This window comes from Terrapene carolina, unplaced genomic scaffold (assembly GCF_002925995.2).
Source record: "Terrapene carolina triunguis isolate 2854851 unplaced genomic scaffold, T_m_triunguis-2.0 Scaffold234, whole genome shotgun sequence".
Taxonomy (NCBI): domain Eukaryota; kingdom Metazoa; phylum Chordata; order Testudines; family Emydidae; genus Terrapene; species Terrapene triunguis.
Window position 1 is genome coordinate 2,226,480 of NW_020664585.1, and position 16,702 is coordinate 2,243,181.

At 47.0% G+C, this 16,702-nt stretch overlaps 1 protein-coding gene across 1 annotated transcript in view; it reads right to left on the bottom strand.

Moving 5' to 3' along the window:
* SEZ6L (seizure related 6 homolog like) overlaps nt 1–16,702 on the bottom strand; it is a 112,066-nt gene that overhangs the window by 61,692 nt on the left and 33,672 nt on the right. The window lies entirely within an intron of this gene.

The window sequence follows — 16,702 nt, forward strand, 5'->3', positions numbered from 1 at the left end:
GCTGTTGTTCCTTGCTATTGTCATGCATGTACTGTACTGCATGCCCAATGGAGGCCAGACGCCTAATCAAGCTGATCTCCTACCTTCTAATCACATAAAACTACTGTTTGGTTTAGACAATGCAGCCAATACACTCTTGTGCTAAGAACATTAGAACAGCCAGACTGGGTCAGATCAATGGCCGCAGTGGCCAATGCCAGGTGCCCCAGAGGGAATGAACAGAACAGGCAAGCACCAAGTGATCCATCCCCTGTCCCCCAGTCCCAGCTTCTGGCAAAAGTTAGGCAAAGAAAAAGACAGAAAAGATTAGTCAAAGCTACATCCCCAGAGTTTAGCTGTGGAGATTGGTCATAAATAAATCTCTATTTCAGACAATTTATCTGATTCTGCTGTAGTCCTCAGGGTAAAATTGTCTGTGGCAGAACAGCTACATAAAATGGAGCATAAAGTAAAATCAAACAGAAACACTTCCCACGAAAGCAGTGATTGCTAGGGAAGGTACTTAATACGCTTTACTTAAGAAATGTAATGCAAAACCCACTCCTATCTCACAAGCACATTTGGAGTCCAAATCCTCCAAACTTAAGGTTAAAAAACACAGTACAAATGAGATCTTTTCTATTGTTAGATTAGGGGAACGTGTTCGAAATGTGACTGACTCCTTCACAGCTGCAAACATCAGCCACATCAGATATGAAAGCGCCTGCGCTTCCTGTGTGGCCCTCAAGTACCTACACGCTGCTTAGCCATTATAAAAGTGCAGCTTCAAACACTGGTCTCAAGGATAATGATAGACTGACTCAGTCATCTCATGGTTTCACTGAGCTATTTACAGAGATTTTTCTTGTGCTTTCCGGCTCCCGCCATGTCAGCTGCAGTCATGTTTGATTGCACTGCACCCACAATATCACTGATCATTGGAAAAGCCTGGGTTTATGAGCATGAATCCTCGAAGGGTGAAAGCCACCCCTGCGCTAAGAGCCAGCCAGAGGCCCATCTGGGTCCACAAAAGTCCTGCTTCCTCTTCTGACCATTAGTGGAACTAGAGGGGCATAGAACTCAAGTGAGCTCTTTACAATTTCAGACAGAGGTGAGCGTCAGTAAAGAAGGGATCTGTCAGACAAAGCCCAGGGCACAGTCAGATCTGCACTGCTGTAGAAAACAGACAGGATCTTGTAAAGCATCAAGGATTTTAGTACACAAAACCTCCTCCCCCGCCATACTGCATCAGGCTAAACTGAGTCGTGACGGACAGAGGTGAGCATGGATGGGTGTAAAGCTACTTCCAGGTTCATTTTTATAATCAGGATTAAAGTGTATGAAAAATGGTGTGAAATCAGCCGTGCAAAGTTATCGCTGAAGTTCACCACGCCAAGCACAGGACTTGTATCACAGCGATAGCTGAGGGGAGGGGGCAGAAGTGCCTTTTGCAGCACCCTGTTCCTGCAGCTTCCCAGTATCTGGGGTAAATTAGAGCCACCGAAGCTTTCAATAGTGTAATGCAGATTTTGCCCAGATATTGATTTTTTTGTATAAGGGTTAAATATATTCAGATCCATCACAACAGTGATTCCTTGACATTTCAAGGACAGTAAATTCCAAACAAATACAAGGAAATTTCACTTTATGCAACTTATAATCAACACATGCAATCTATGACCACTGGAGGTCAGTCAGAGGAAAACAGCCTGGATGAATTAGGCAATGGGGCATGGGATTTTATTACCATTCGACTAGACAGGGGTGAATAACAACTTCTCTAATACATTCAGTGCCTCTTTCTGCTCACAGAATATCCCAGATCCAAATGTAGTTCCCTGCATTTGCATTATTCTAAATCCGACAGCAAACATTTTTGGGTTGCACACACTAACTCACTAGCAGAGCGCCGAGTCACCTGGTATTGTTTCTGAGCTGCATTTGCCTAGAAGGGCTTTAATTTGCCTTCACTGACACTGAAACTATGGTAAGATCAATGGACTGGGGGTAAACTGGTCGTTCCAGGGCCCACAAAGGCATTTCCCCAGCATTGCACAGCCAGGCCAAATGCACCGGGGGAGGGAGAGGTTCTTTTGACCTCCCCAGTGGTCTGAGCTGCCCAGGCATTTAACGATATTTCACAAAACAGCCTCTGTCTGTGACAAGTGGCTTGAAGCCCTAAATTACCCTGAACATTTCATTCAAATTAAGATTAATGGCATTTAAAATAAAAGCACAATAGTTATTTTTACATCTCACTTTATCTCCTGCCCTTGAGTTTCCAGGAAATAATCTAGGACCAGAGTGAAAAGGAACAAAGGGACTCTTTGATGTGAAATCTGAAATGTAGGGCCAGTTCAGGGTTATTAGCATAGGTGAGTACAACCTCTCTGGAATTTAACCATTATTTATAATAATCCATGATTTTAAGGCCTTTGAACTTCTTGCTTCTGAAGTTTGAGCATTAGTTTTGCTATTACAGAGTCTTTGAACTAGGCATGAGAAGTTACATGCGCTGAACACAATGAAAACAGCCCATTAGCAGTGTAGCTGGAATGTAGAAATGCAGCGAACAGGGACAGTAATGTAAGGGAAACGCTGTAACAGGGTCAGCTGCCTCCTGAACGCCCTTTCACAGACTCCACATGCTTTTTCAGTGGTCAGAATGCCCCCTCCTTAGGGCCTGGGTTTATTCACCGAAAATAAACTCCAAGTCCCAAGTTAAAGTCCAACAAACCAACGTTGCTTAGCTCTTCCTGCTCCCAGGGCTTGCTGCCTGGAGAGCTCTGCAGTCTCTCCCCTGCTTGCTTAGGGTCTCTCCTACCTCACCAGGCGACTCCTAGCCCTTCCTAGCTTGAGTCTTAATTGTCCTAGACCCAGGTCTCTGCTGGAGTCTGCTCACTCCTAGTAGGCTTGGCTTGGCCTTGCCTTTCCCTTCTCCCCTCTGCTCCCCACCCCTCATTGCAGCTTCCAGCTGCCCTCTAAAGGGGGATCACCTGATCCCTCTCAGCTGTGCCTCTTTCAGGACTCAGGTCCCCAGACCCTCCAGCCCTTAGAGGGCAGGCCACCCTGTTGCAAAGGTCACAAGACAAGTGCCAGAAATCTACCATGTACAATCGTTTTCACCTGTTCAGTGAGGACTGATATCCCCAGTGCACTGATGGGGACCTCAGCAGATAATCCTATAACAACCTAGACAGAGCTGGAGATCAGGCTTCCAGCGATGCTAAAGTGGCAATGAAAACCATTTGTATTTACAGTGCACTTTCCTGCCTCCATATCCCACCAGAGAAAACGGCGCTAATTTGCCATTACACTTTGAAGACAGTGCTACCTTCAAGCAAGCAGAGATCCCTGCGGAGTTCCTAGCACCACTCCACGGAGAGAGCGTTTCATCATCTGTGCTGGTATCCCAAGTAATTTAAACTGAAAAAGGGCAGAAGTGACTACAGATAGTTAAATAAATATAGCAACCTGCTTCTAGATTGCCCTTACATTGAGACAAAACCAGTTCCCTCTCCATTCCCTGGGATACAGGAAAGTGCCTGAGTCAGCACAAGGAAGCGTTCTGCTGTGAAGAGAGTAACATGCTGAAATGTGGGTTTTTTGTGTTTAATATAGAAACTCTTCAGGGGAGGGGACAGACTGCAGGCCTCGAGGACACAGGCTGATCTGATATTTGATTTTGCCTAGACTGAACTGGCCTTCACACCATATTCTAAAAACCAAATATTTAGCATGGCAGTACTTTGATAGCTGTGTAAAGAAAGAGCTAGGGAAAGGCTAGGAACTTCTAACCAGGGACTGAGGGTGAAGCACTGGGGTGGCTGGTGCCATCTAGCTCACGAAGGCTTTGGAACACTAGATTGTGCAGCCCCCGGTGTAGGGGGTCTCCCTGTGGCTGAGCAGAGAAGATGGGCATTGAGGAGAAGTTCACAAGACAGAACCCATTTATTGCTCTCCAACCTGAATCCCGTGTGTGTGTGTGTGTGTGATTATAACACAATGCCTCATCCCATACAGCAACCTGTACTACAGAAACCCTAAACACCGAGGAGAAAGGCCTGGTTAGTTACTGGTCATTGTCTGGTACTTGGACAGCAGGCAGCAGAAAGAGGGGTGATGGACAGATGGGTGGAAGACTGGGCATGCTAAAACGCTGATCTGCCAGTCCTGGACTCTGCAGCGTAGCTGGTAACAAAAGAGAAGGTGCAATGTTAGCAGCAGCCGAGGTATTCATTAGAGAAGAAGAGGTGTAGGGAGTTTTGTCCTGGGTTTGCTTTAACGTCTCATCCACACTTGCCCTGCCTGGTGCCCAGGGATTATCTATGTCTGTGGCTGGTGCACTAAAAACAGCTGACTCCATATTTGAAATACGGAAAACTAAGCCACATCCAGCGCCACATCCCCAGGCGAACCTCCAGCTACATCCATCCAAATGCCCCCTCCAGTGAGTCAGCCAGTGGCCATGGGGAATGGACCTCATCTGCCCTATGGCCACATGACTGCTGCTTGGGTGACACTATGCTCCCAGGGTGACAATCACCTCTGCACCGCTCCGAACCCTTACAGGATTGAAGTGGTGCAGAAACTTTGTACAGGCCTCTGCAGAGGGGGTTTCACCCTGGGTGTGCTCATCTAGCCAGTGGAATAGGAATAAGTAGGGTAAAACTCGGGGCAGCGGGATGAAGCCTAACGACATTGATGAATTTCATAGCTGATGGAAACGTCAGATAACTGTTAAAACTCTGATATGTTTTAGAGCTGATGGTGAATCCAGCAATTCATGCAACAGCTCCTGAATTATTCAATGGGGGATACGCATCTTTATCCAGGGCCTGATCTCTATATACAGCCTCCTCAGACACAGTCTCCCACCTGCCACGTATACCAGCCCACAGCGACCAAGTGCTCAGCTAGTTTGTCTTCCCACACACCATCTGATCAACAGCCAACAGATGGAGCAGCAGGGGATGTAGACACTTAGCTCCCAGCTCAAGAGGGACAGGTTCCTAGGGAAACTGGGGGCTAGTGGACTTGAATACAGAGACTGCCTAATTAGCAGCATTGTGTGTTCCTAGGTACGTTCATTTGAACAGCCTCTTGAAGTGCGAAACTCCCTCAACTCCCCCAACTCCCCTTGGGCAGCACTCAGCACCTTGCAGGATCGAACCCTTAGGCCTTGATGCTGCCAAGACGTATGCGAGTATTAACGTTCTGCACTGTGAGTAGTTCTATGGATGTCAGTGGCACTGTTCACCTGGTGTCATGTTAACCACGTCTGCACGACTGGGGTCTTAGCTTGGTCTCTAACTTAGGGCCGGCAGAATTCAATTTTTTTTCTAATGTTGACGATTAGTATTGCTTTTTTATTTAAGAATATTTTTGATTTTTAACTATTTTTATTTTTACAGATGCTGGAAATTAAGGAGGGGGTCGGTTTGGGGCTGGGGTTCGGGCAGCGCTGACAGTGGGGCTGCAGAGGGCTCCCAGCACTGATAGCAGGGCTGTCGGGGTCTTCTGCCCCAGATGCTGGGGTGCAAGGTGCACAGGAGGCCGTGGTCCTGGCCCACTGAAGCAGAGACCCTGAGCCAGGACTGCAGGCAGGAGGAGCCCCCCCCGGCGAGGTGGTGCTCCTGAACAGGTCTTGCCCGGGAAGGGCTCCCATGCTCCTGGTTGACGAGTGGGACCGTGAGGGGCGGCAGAGGGCTCCCAGCGTGGCTGCAGGGCAGGTGACACCTGATTTGCCCCCGGTATGTGGGGGGAGGCTGCTTTCCCTCTGACTGTTACTGATCAATACGTCTTTTCATTGGTTTCAACGTGGCAGCTGAAATTGACGTTTACCGACATCTATCGCTTTAAATCAAAAGCTGCCAACCCTGTTCTGATTGACGGTAGTTTTAGGTTTCTGTTACCGTCAGAGGTAAGAGACGGCTGATAAGCGCAGGAGTGTTTGCTGGAGATGTGCCACCTTCTTTTCTTTCAATCTATAATCAGGGTTTTGAAATATAACGTCGTTGTTTTTGTTTCGAAAGGCTTGGAGCGATCAAAATAAAGGATGACAGGAAATGAAATGTAATTCTTTGTGACTTGTTTGGGTTCCATACTGAAGAGCATGCATGTAATTATGACTATTTGTGGTCATTCAAGACCCCCTGGCACTTTTGAAAGACCTGGGGAGCTATCTGTGGTGTCTTGGCCAGATTTCAGTTGGCTTAAAGATTTTCCATTGACCTAAATTCCCTCTGCATTGTGTCAGTGGCCCCGGGGCTGGGTGTTTTTTGCTATACAGAGTTGTTGACAATCAGTTAGCAAAGTCTGTAAAGCGATTTGGGACATGTTTGGATGAGAGGTGCCGTAGAAACACAAGAGCATTAAGGGCTCTAAGGTGCATCCACACCAGGCTTTTACAACCTGGCACTGTGGTAAATGCCTAGTGTGGACAAGGCTGCCCCTAGTGTTTACCTGATACTACATGAAAACTGCAAACTGCCCCATCTTCACTAGGACTTTACCGTGTGTTCACTAATGTGGTAACATCCCCCTTCTTTTCCTAGTGAAGACAAGGCCTACACGGCCTGGATTCCTCCTCTGCCCCCAGGCCGTGCTGCTGCAGGTGGGATCAGTGGAGGTTCCCAAGAGAGACCCCCCTGCCACACACAGTGTAAGAGCCAGGCGGCTGCAGGCAGCGCATTGTCTGCAAGGGCTGCTCTTTCAAACCCTCCTGACCCTGATGCAGCCCCGATCTGTTGCACGCTGGAGGAGCCCAACTATTTGAGTGGCATTTGGGGAGGGCCGAGGCAGCTGGGGTGGGATTTCTGTTTCTGCTGGGTGGGAGATTCGGACCCATGTGCTGCCATCTGGAAGTCATTGCATGGGGGGCAGAGGCTGGGCAGAGAAACGTGCTGCTGTTTTGACTTTGCAATGACTTTGTACTGTGGCTTTTGCTCAAGGAGAGGGTGTCTGCAGTGTCAGACGAACACACTTTTATGCTGTATTTAAATCCAAAGACATAAGAATACTTGTTCTGGTGCATCATGTTCTCACTCACTAACAAGTTATCCTGCAGCGCATGCCGACTTGGGTAGAATATTCGTCAGGATTCTTCTGGGTCTGGTTAAATCTCCTCCACTCCTGGCCTCTCTTCTCTGTCCATCATCTCAGTGGAGGCGCTAGTCTCCTCTGCGTATATTTAACAATCTGATTAAGTGAGGATGGCAGCAGCTCCCCCCTGCCAGCACTTTAAGCTCCTCTCTCTCCTCTCATCCGAGGTGGGAGAGTGACTGATTGCACAGCAGTGGCGTGGGAGAGCTACACAGCAAGGCTTATTGGTATACTGGAAAATCAACCCCGGTGTGGGGTGAGTCACTCGTGAGCAACCCCAAGAACGTCCCAAGTAAATAAGAAGCTGACAGCTCAGGAAGGAAAACACCAGCGCCGCAGTTTGGCCAGATGAACAGACGTGGTTTTGGAATGGATGCAGACGCATTCCCAGATTACATAGAGCCACATATTATTGAACAATTTGCCTCGCCATGAAATTGGTCTGGAATCTTTCTGCCAGTTCAGAGGGACCTGCCAATCTAGACAATCCACCAGACTGGGGGATGTTCTAGGTGGAGGAGAACTGTCAATTCACATCTGTTTGAAGTATCAGCTAGTTAGGTGCTTAGATCCCATGGTCGTGAGCTCCTAAGGCTGTTACAGTCCGACAGACAGAAGTAGAGGAACCGTGGATTAGCGATCACTTGAGGACTCAGCGCTGTGTCTTCTACACAGTACAGAGGACAGAGAATATGGTGGCGTTTTCTCAGGGTGTGAGAGAATGGGGAGATCGTTTTCAAGTGCTGGTCTCTTTAAGGCCGATTTCATAGCAGAGAAGGACTGGAGCCGATGTCGCCCACATCTGCCAGGCGGAGAACAGCAGGGGCTAGACTGCTCTTGGAAGTAACCTAATGGTTTCAGAGGAGAGTCTCTGCAGATATAGCAGGTTGATTAACACAAGTGCATCTGTGGGCACAAGGAAGCCAGGAGGCCATGCCCTGTGAGGTAGCTAAGGGAGTGCCGGAGGGTAACAACTCTCCATGGGAAGGAGCGGGGTGAGGCAGCCCATTACTTGGTGGGGGAGGAATGAACAGACAAGGAGTGCAGGATCTGGGACTTGTTCCTTTTTTTAATTCCAGGCCTATTACGTCAGTCATTCCTGAGCGCTAAAAGGGGAGTTTGTACTTAGAGAGACAGTAAAGGGGAGGATGATACTGAACGTATAAATTGCATCTTTCCGAATGCTCCCCGAGGGCTTGGAGCTGCTGCAGGGCTAACACAAAAGCTCCGAGGAAGGGGCTGGATGAGAAGCTGGGTGCTCCTTGCTTCTGTTTTCCCCAGCTCGCTGTCCTTTCTCTTCCCCTGGATGCTGGTTGGGGTTATTTCAAAGGTGAGCCCTGTGGATTTCTGCATGGAGCTAACGATGCTGCCTGCACAATCAAAACTGGCAGAGGATAAAGGCAAGAAATTGGCAGGGTCTGATGGTATCGGCAGCCCGAGGAAACCAGCTGAAAGGATTTCTAACTAGCTGGGTAGCGTAGTGGCCAGAAATGTGTGACAATTGTTAGCCGATGATGATGATAAATAAAAACAACATCACCAGCATTGGTAAAAGATTGCAAAGGCCTCATGACAAGATTCCCTATCAAGGCCATGGTGCCCTGGGGAGACGGAGCCCAGAGACACTCGTGTTCTGACCTCTTTCCTAGCACGGGGGATTGCTGCCAGTATTGAGCGATCCCATTGCTTTTGGAAAGACATCCCCTCTTGATTTAAACACCCCAATGCTGGCGAACCTTCCCCCCTCCCCTCAGGGAGTTGATCCGTTAGTTAACTACCCCTCACTGTTAGAAATTTGCACCTTATTGCCAGGCTGAATTTTTGCAGCTTCAGCTTCCAACCACTGGCTCTTGCTCTGCCTTTGTCTGCTAGCTGAAAGAGCCCTCTACTCTGAGAAATCTTCTCCCCACCGAGGTGCTTACAGACTGCGATCAAGTCACCTCTGAACTTTCTCCAGGATAAACTACACGCGTGGAGCTTCTTTAGCCTCTCACTGCAAAGCAGCTTTTCCCAACCTTGGCTCGTTCTCATGGGTCTCTTCTGAACGCTTTAGTTTGCCAAAATCTTTTTACAGTGCAGACACCAGCACTAGACAGGCTATCCCAGTAACAGTCTCACTAATTCTGTCTAGTGATAATCCTCCCTATTTTCACTCTATTTACCTGCTTATACACTGTATTACCCTCTTAGCCACCACATCTGACTGGGAGCTCATGACCGGTCGATTTCCACAGGACCCTTGAGTCCTTTTCAGAGTCGCTGCATTCCAGGATACGGTCTCGTATCACGAGTGTGACCTGTTACGTTCACGGCACACATGCAGAGATATTCAATAAAAACCATAAATACTCATGCTGGAAGGTTGCAACGTAACACTAGTTAGAATTCAGAGCCACAACACATAAACCCCAAGAAACAGAGACTGAGAAAACAGGCTGCTCCCTAAGGTAATGGGGCACAACTCACCCCACCTTTCCGGATTGGCTCTGCTCTGCCCCACAGCCTCCTAGCCTGCAAGCAGGACCACTAAGAACCAAGAAAAGGGAGCTCAGGTGGTTTCAAGGCACATGACTGTTTACATCCAAGGCCTAAACTTAATCATTGATCTCACTGTCATACATGATCTTAAGCATTGTGCAAAAAGGCAATTTTGGCTCCATGAAATATTTTCTCCCATGCATTTTGTACACGCTCCTATAAAATTGCAGGTGCTCAGGATCTACCCATTGGGAGCAGAAGGGAGATTTTGCTGTTTGCTCTGTAAAGGCTGCTTTATCTCATTACTCTTAAGCACTGAATCATAAGCTATCCTGCTGTTTATGCAATTAGTTGCAATGAGAATTGGACAGATCATCAGAATCCAGGCAAATGTTGACAAGATTGGCAGCCCAGCTTTTAGGCAGTGCAGTAAAGGATTTATTTGGCATTAAAGACCAGGACTACAATTAAACTCTCTTCCCCTGCAAAGCCCTGCTGGAGTGTATTTGCATGCCGAGATGTAGAATGTGCTTCTCGGAATTTGTTTTGAACGAGGAGAAGCCCTGACCCCAAGAGAAGTTATGGAGAAACTATGAACTTTAAAATGCCCCTCTGTAATGCCCACAGAACAATCAATGATGGCTAAGATGCTGGTGTACTGCAAGTGCTGCTTGTTACATGGCTCAGGATCATCTTGCTGTTACTTCTGCTTCCCCTCTCTATTTGCCGTATCCATCTATTGTCTCTCGCTGGATGCTTAGGAATTGATCCTGGAAAGAGTCATGCATGTGCTTAGATTTCTGCAAGCGAATGGCCCCATTTGGAGATTAACTGCATGTGGTTTTAAATTAAGCAGGTGCATAACAGTTTGCAGGCTCAAGGCCTTGGACTGGAAGAGGCAGTGGACATCCCTTAAGCTCTGCCATGGTTCAAATGACAATAACCATGGTGCTGGGAAGTAGGCTTAGCTGACGTGCTTGGGGAAACAGGGCCCGGAGCCACCCAGCACTAGGGACAGATGGAAGAGTGCCCTTCTAGCCCAGGCTTTTGTGATTCAAAGCAGTCGTTGCTCTCTGACTCACATTTTATTAAGCTGGAGATAGGGGATCCATGCTTCAAGCAATCACTCAGTTAAAAAAAACTCCTAGTGTTACCATGCGCATAATAACCACCCGACAGCAAGAATATCACTGGAAAAGGTGTGAAAAGGCAAAGCAGAAGGCAGGTGCCTCCTGGCTCATAGAGACAAGGGCTGAATATCCCACTGCACAGGGGAAATAAAGGGCTTGCACTCCTTACTCATCTTAGTCCTCTGGGAAGTCTCAGCGGAACAAGAGACAGTACGACACATAAGGCAAAGCCCAGGACCTAGCCAGAGAGGAGAGAGTTACATGCAACTGCTTTTCTAAAACTGAACAGGCTCTTAGGAATGTAATAAATCTTTGTCAGTTAGAACTTCTTTACCTCCAATATTTATTGCAGTAAATGTCTTACATGTACTCGGGACAAACTTCGATTCTGCTATAGTTTGACTTGATCCTTCAATAAGAAAACTACAGTCTGGGCTGGCACTGCAGTAAGATTGTTGCTGTTTGTTTTCTTTGCAACCTATTTGAATAGCTAATGTAAAAAAATGAATTTATTCCAGCTTTAGATGAGATTAATCTAAACAGAGACTTTTCTCATTTAGATTCAAGCTGCAGCGAATGTTAAATTGCTTTTCCTGAGCCTCCTAGCTCAGCCCAAGGGGAGACCAGCTAATGCACTGGCTCTAGTCAAGAATAATGTGAGGAAGCTCCGATGCTAAGAACAATTGTGGTACATACCTCTCTGCTGCATTAACTGAGGAACTATGTGAACTGAGAGCTGAACTTTCTCAGCTAAAGATCTGTCTCTAATGATTTCTGATGTTCCCACCACCATCGGGCCATAGGTTCTGCTTTCCTTACTCACACTGAGCAGTGCCGTACTCGGAGAGGAGTCAAACAGAACTCAGAATACGGTACCATGCAGCATGAGTAAGGCAGGAGCATTGTGCATCGGGGTGAGATCAAGTTGCAGGATGATGCCTTTGTTGAGTTGTGTCATTTTAGAGCAGTGACACATTTGCTGTCCATTCAACTCGCTTTGTGAAGATTGAAAACCCACTGCTCTTGTTGCCTTTTCTGATGGGAAAAAAATGGAAAAGTTTTGAAATTGTTGAACTGTTTCATCTTTCAGTTGAAATGACTTTTCATTCACAATCTAAGTTAATTTTAGGTGGGTTCTTTTTAAAGATTGAAATGGAAATGCTTCGACTGACTCGATCGTCACAAAAACATTGAGGTTTCAACTTTTGTCCCGATTTGGGATGGGACAAATCTCAAATTCTCACAGGATGGGACCACCATTGCCTCGCCAGCTCTGGGCAGAGCAGCCAAATTCTGGGACTGCTGAACAGGACAGGTCACTAATATGCAAACTAGCAGCAGACTAAACAGCCAGTCCTATACTGTGGAGAGGTCATTGGGCTGCAATTAGCATCACAGGTTAGTTTTCCATGACTTTGAAAGATGGATCCCTGAATTAGCCACGGTTCAGTAAATTCATTAGCCAATTCCCTTAGCACATGTCACATGTCATCTGGATGCAGGAATTTGCGTCAGTCTCCAAAGGTTCTTTTTCCTGCTTCTTCCCAGCAGGGTCACCGTCGCCTCCTGGCTGCCCTGGACTTGTTTCTTGTTGAGACACGTTAGGAAAAAGTGGCTCAGTTGCTCAGCTCTGTAGATTTATCGGTGATTTTAATCTCACACTCTTTTATGAATGGCTCTACTTTCTCTCTAAGGCCCCTCTTACTGGGCCAAATCCGGGTCCCATTGGTGTCACTGGGAATTTTGCCTTTGACTTGAATGGAATGAGGATTCAGCCCCTTTCCCCCTTTGGCGGTGTCAACAGCTGCTCTTCTGTCTGAGTTGCAAAGTTTCATGGGCTCTTTGCCTGCTAACTTGTTTCCTTCTCCATTCCCAGGACAGGCTCGTGACAGTCTCACTCCCACGCAACCTGCCGATGACTAGGCACCTGTTTATTTGATCTATTTAATGTTCTGCACAGGTTTCTCCTTTAGGGAACAAAATGAATACGTTAGACGCATAAGAGACAGTAATGTCCAGGGAGGAAGAAAAGACCTGCTACGCCGTGACCTCTGTATTTGTTGTTCACTAGGGATGGCTGGGAAATTAGTACGGAGACTCTAGCATTTAAACGTAGTCTATTAAACAAGGAGCGTCCCAAGGTTATTTGTATTGTAATGTATACCTCCATTTTTAAAATGGTTGTTGCTATTAAACTACATTTTATGTTTTCGGAACGTTGACTAGTTTCCCATTAGCTCCTCCATGAGGATGCATTGAAACGCTTCTTTCCTTAACAAAGCATGAAACGAAACACACAGTACTGTGACTCCATAATGAGATCTTTAAAATGTCTAAAGGGCAAATGGTTACCTCAGTGAAATGCAGATTTCCCAGCTCTGGGCTGGGAGATACAGGCACAGTACTGGCTCCGGCTGCTACGATCAACAAGGGAATTTTCTACAATTTAAAAAGTGATTAATGATCTGAGCTCAGAACTGAATCAACCACCCAGCAAACTGGTGCCCTGGTACGGCAAGCCCGCAAAGTCATGCCAGAAGCACTGAGCAATGGTCACGCTGCTGTTCCTCACATGTTGCCAGGAAAGCAATTTCCACATCCCTCGCTGGACTTCTTGTCCTGCCTCGATGACAGTGCATCGGGGCAAGTTCTGCATCACCTCTGTGCTAGAGAGCTCTCAGGGATAGGGGGCATCAAGGAATGGAAGCCAGAAATCCCTGAGTTCTAATCCCAGCTTGGTCACTGATGTGTTACGTGCCCATAGACATGCCTCTCTGCCTCAGTTTCCCTATCTGTGAAAAAGGATAGCAAGGCTTCCCTCATAGGTGGTTAATTAGCCAGTGTCTGCATAGTGCTTTCAGCACACAGAGTGCTATAGAAAATTATTGCTTTATGTATTATTTGTAGTGCATAGAGGCCATTATACTAACGTATAGTAGGAGACAGTCCCTACCCCAAAAAGCTTACAAAAAGCGTGTGTGTGTGTGTGGGGGGGAATACAAGCTACAAGCAGGACAGTAATTATTTGTTATTGGATGGCAGTAACCTGGGGGGAATGTGTGTGTGCACCCCTAGGCTGAAGTAGTACTGAAGTAGTGTCTATGCCTTTTGCCGGGTCTCAGCACAGGAATGCATTTCACCCTGCATGCATCTGGTTTGTACCCTGAGTAGGGCATTTAAAAATGAATAAATAACAAGGCTAAACCAAATGCAGCCTATTCTTCACTGCAAAAAGATTTTAACAGATTTCAATAGTGGTGTCAGGATAATGAAGGCTTTCCAAGACATTTTTTCTGAGTATTCTGAATCCAAGCAACAATTCTTTCATCTCCGAGCTGCATGGGGCAGTGGCTGGCTGTTGCTGACAAACCTAAATACGCCTGGATCTGGGGTTTGAAATTTCAAGACTTCACATGGAACATTTAATCAAAGAGGTAAAACAGGAGCTGGGGGATTTTCACAGCTTGTGTTTGTCAATTAAAAATTCTGAAAGGCTCCCCTACGTCCTCCGAGAATGGCCACCCAGCGCACTGGGCTAGCGCCCACGGAGCACTACATTCACTGTGAATTATTTATAATTCGTTTTGGAGATTTACTTTGAATTGTACTGGTAAAAAATATTACGACATGGGGCTGCAGTGTTAGCAGTGCAGGAGAATTGCTTGGGAATATATTTATAGCCAGACCCCAGAGTATCTGAGATCACTTCGACGGCATGCCACTGTCGCATAACCGCTCTGCTCAGCGGAGAGATTGACTTTCTTGTTCTGGGCAGTAAGGAATCTTTACAGGCACTTGGCTGAGGGGATGAGTGAGCAATGGACGACAGGGGTAACTGGGCGAGGTCTGTGCTCTGCAGGAGGTCAGACTAGGTGAGCTGATAGTACCATCTCTCAGTCTATGACTGCACCAGCCCACGTACTGGGATCACACTTGGGGATGGGGGTCAAGTACTGACACTGGGGCTGGGGCTCTGAGTGCACTGGGTCTGGGCGAGCACACACTGGCCCTTGCTTTGTTGTCATATGGCTTAGAGTTTGCCTGAAAGACTTTTCAAAAGTTGGGCCTGTGCCCTTTGCAGCGTCTCTCTGCAGGCCTGACAGGGTCCTTAGGAGTATGGAGGGGCAGCGGGGATAGAAGTTACCTTCCTGCTAGTTTTTTGCCTCCTCAGGAATGTCACTGCTGCTCTGGCCTACTTTTGCTGGCGTTCTCACACCTTAAGCGAAGAGATGGGGATGGGGAAGCTTTAACAAAACTGTCCCTCTCCAAAACGTTAATTGGTCATTGAGATGGAAGTCACGGGAATGAAAACGGACTTTGGAACAGTCTGAGTGGCAGTTCTGTCCCCTCTGCCGCTGCTGTGACCTCACTATTGGCTCTTGTGATGTCACCAAGTCACTAGCTCACCTGTCACCTGGGGCAGGAACAACCTGGGCTTTATGGTTAAAAAAAAGCGGGGGGGGGGGCACGGAAAAAAATCTCTTAAAAAAATCCTAGGAACATAAAAACACAGGAACTGCCAGACTGGATCAAAGCCCAGGTCTATCTAGCCCCGTGTCCTGTCTCAGTCAGTGGCCAGTGCCAGATGCTTCAGAGGCAGGTTTAAGTACCTCATGGTCAGCAGCTGTGGGATCATCTCCCGCACACAGGTCTCATCCTGGTCTCTGACCTCTAGGCTTGAGGATTGTTCTTAGCTTTAGCTGTTTTCTTTGGTTTACCACAATGCTGATAAGCACCTTTATCAGAGGTTTGGCAACTCGAATCAAAATGCATCCGGAGACCAAGATGTGGCCCAATAATTCCCAGAGACCCCAAACCAGAATGGGGGAACCCAATCCTGAACTGGACTTAGTCCTAATCCATGGACATGAAAACTGAGTTTGGTCCCAGGCACTAAGGTATAGCCATAGAGGGATACAAATGGTTAGTTCACTTGCGAAACACATTCAAGATGGCATGTCTCTTGCTGTGCAGATCTGTGTTCTATTACAGGGAAAAACAGAGCGCCTGCTGCAAGGATCCGTGTCACCCGGTGAGTCAGTTACTCCTTAAGAAACTCCGAGAGGTCTTTGTAATCAGTAGCAGTAATGGCCTTTGATTTGTAATGAGCAAAATCACTCCAGGGAACTTTTCAAGGCTGAGTGGGGTTTGGGGGAGATGTTTTAGCGGCTGGGAAGAAAATACAAAGTGCAGAAGGGAATGGCATGAAGGAGGAAGTAAACAAATGCCTCTTGCGTTTCAGTGGTGCCAGGCTGGATTAGACAGCAAGTCCAGTGTCCTGTGTCCAGTGTGGAACAGCCTGCCACGGGGGCTGCACTTGGAACAAATCAGGGTACCCTATGTCCCTAAGCTTCTACCAGTGACAAGTTGGAATGTCCTTCTGTCAGCAAGGTGAACTAAGGTAGATAAAATCCTGCCCAAACCTCTGCCTAATCTTAGAACCAAATCTCAGCCTGACGCTGGCTTGGGATTCGCTAACATTTTCTTTGTTCCAAAGCACCGTTGAGTTCCATCGTTTCAATAGGAAGCAGAAGAAGGACACAAATGACACAACCAGATAGTTGTGAAGGTACCTTCAGCTCAGGCACAGCTGGAAGGCATGGAAAATTCTCTCTCGTCATTCCATAACCACATGGCTCTGTCTCTCAGAGAGATCCCAGAGCCAGCTCTATTCCTCGTCAGCTAATAAAAGGAAGAGTAATACTGAGGCCCATTGTCTAGGCAAACAGCATCTGACAGATGATGAGATAACATGCTTTATTAGATTTATGATCACACTATGTTTCACAATCTTTTTCCATCACAGGCTGGGCAATTTTAGCATCAAAACGTATTTTGGTGCAAACAGTGCTGGTTAAGGAATAAGTGAAAAATAAAGTCTATAATAGAGCCTGGCAGATCAGAGATTAAAGTTAACCTCAATTTGCCAAAGTCCCACTGTACAAACAATGAATGTGCACAGTAGAAAGCAATATGCATCGCTAACGTCAATGGACTGAAAAACATACTAG